Source organism: Poeciliopsis prolifica, unplaced genomic scaffold (assembly GCF_027474105.1).
Source record: "Poeciliopsis prolifica strain line A6 unplaced genomic scaffold, Auburn_PproV2 SCAFFOLD020, whole genome shotgun sequence".
NCBI classification, from domain to species: Eukaryota; Metazoa; Chordata; class Actinopteri; order Cyprinodontiformes; family Poeciliidae; genus Poeciliopsis; species Poeciliopsis prolifica.
Window position 1 is genome coordinate 145,752 of NW_026562395.1, and position 2,530 is coordinate 148,281.

The following is a 2,530-nucleotide window of genomic DNA, read 5'->3' on the forward strand; positions in this document are numbered from 1 at the left end:
CCCGCGCACACGTGGACATTATTTTTGTGCAGCAAACACGCAAGCGTTTTGATGGATTTCCTTCAGATGCAAGGGCACAATGCACATGGGTCTGTTGCAGAGGAGTTCTCCCTACCTCAAATGTGTCAGACGACAAGGACAGTTTAAATGTTTCCGCAGGAAAACGCTGCAAGGAAATGATTTTGTAAATTTTTTCTTTTTTTTTTATGCTTGGCCATTATTCAAATGTGCTTATGGAGCTTGAAAACACAATATGGGCACAATTTAGGAGCATCTTCTGCAACAACCGTACAAGTTGTTTCATGCTGAGTTACTTTGATGATTTTGCATGTTGACCTTTACTGCTTTGCTCAGCATGCAGGACAGCAAAATTCATTTTTAATTCACCTCACTGATTATTCCCCAGCTGTAACACAATCATTTGAGCAAAGTTATTTTTCAATGTAACTCTTTAAAGAAAGTCAGAGGGTACCCATTTATCTTCCAGATTCAAAGATAAACAAAAATGCAATTTGTTTCTCATCCTTCATGTCTCAGACCAAGATTATGTAGTACTTTCATAGCTTTGAGTTTGTTTCTGAGTTGTTCTCTTCAGTTTTCTGACAAAGGATTACAAATCCCATTAGAAATGAATGGTTGGATCACTTTCTGTGAAGTAGATTTGCATAGCACCTACTCAAGGGTCAAAGATATGTTTCTGGAGACATGCATGAATAAATAATAAATATTTGTAGCAGCACAGTTCTATGTAATATTTTGTAGCAGACCGCTGGTGTCAAAAAAAAAAAAAGTTTTCTGAACAAATGTTCAATTCAGTATTTTTCAAACAATATGGGAGCTAATTGCTCAAGAAATGCAAAACAAGAACAATAACATAAAAATGGAACCTGCTTAAGAAAACAAAGAAATGGTTAAAAACAAAACAAAAAAGATTTCAACACTCGGGTGATAAATTCTTTGTTGACACCTTGGCAACACCTGAGTTACAAGAAATCTATGAACATGTTTTCTAGTTGTCAGAATGAGGATCCATTCCCACCAAATCAGAACCACAGTGCAAAATTAATGAGTATTTGCAGGTGAAGTCTTCTGGCCGTTGACAGTTTCTTAACTATCAAAGGTGGAGGTTTAAAGTGTTAACATAAGTGGCTTGGTTATTAGAGAATTTAAAGCACAGGTGGTCGTGGAGGTTTCATGCTAGGGCTACAACTTAATCGCAAGCGTCGTAGATCCTGTTGCTACTCTGGCTTCATCGTGAAGAACTTCACCAAGTAGCTGGAATGAACAATTCATGCTCTCCATGGAGATAATTATAGTGTATTCCTCAGAGTCTTGGCAGTACACCATAATTAACATGTGATTCCTAGATAGAAGGGCAAGCACCTTCAAATTTACAACCCTTGATTTTTTTGTTGGTTGCTCTGCAAGCTGAAGATGAATTGAAGCTCACAGTGATCACAAAAAAAACACATGAGGAAATCAGTACTTGTGTACGTGATTCCTCATGTCTGCCAGAACATTAGTTGAAATATTGTGAAAGAGTAGCATGTTGAGCACATTACATCTACTTCAACAGATAAAACCTTTCACTTATATTACCTTATGCTAATGTTGTTAGATATGTAAAATCTAATGCTGTTTCCTCCTTCACAGAGAAGCTAAATATGATGACGGATGCTCAAATATCTTTGCTGGAAAAAAAAAATAAAATCATTCGGGCTTTTTTTTTAATCACCAAAAATTTAACAACAAAACAAACCCTGCAGGATTTTCTGATTGTTCTAAATGAACTGCTAATGTGCTTTGATTTACTATTTTGTTTTGTCTTCAGTCACGACCTGACTTCTCAATGTAAACAACTGTCTGCAAAGGGGCGACCCAGATTCTTGCGGACACATAAAGATGATAAAGTGAACATCAGAAAGGCATTATGGTTGAGCAGACTTTCAAGAACCCTGAGTCGTAACCATAATCACAATGATCAAATTTAAACTAAACCTTACATCCAACATTCTTGTTCAGTGTTCAAGTTAACATGACACAATTTTGGTCAAAATTTTAAAGAAATGAAACGAACAAAATGCTCTAGTGGCTTTAATTGTCTAAAATTCATGATGGTATTTTAGTCTGCAGCCTTATTAGTGGAGAGTAAAAATAATTGCCGTCATCTCCAGCAGCTCCCGATCTCTGGCTTGTTGCATGTTTCTCCTTGCTTTTCTCCAGCTCGTTTGGACTGTAGTTGTTGCAGGAATGCGTCAGTGAATAGCTCCCCGCCTCGTCAATAAAGCAATCATTAGTAGCTGATTGAGTTTGTGCTTGTGGACCGACAGGACATTGGATTGGGTGAATGGAAGAAAGGAGCAAGGAAGAGAGAGGACGGCGATGGTGAGATTTTGACGCGTGTTGGCTGTGTCTGTCTCAACCAATTTAACTGACTGCAACCACTCAAATTGTTTTTTTGCGCATAGTGAAGCTGATGAGATCCAGATGCTTATGACCATAGCTGCATATTTATATCTCACCATGAAAA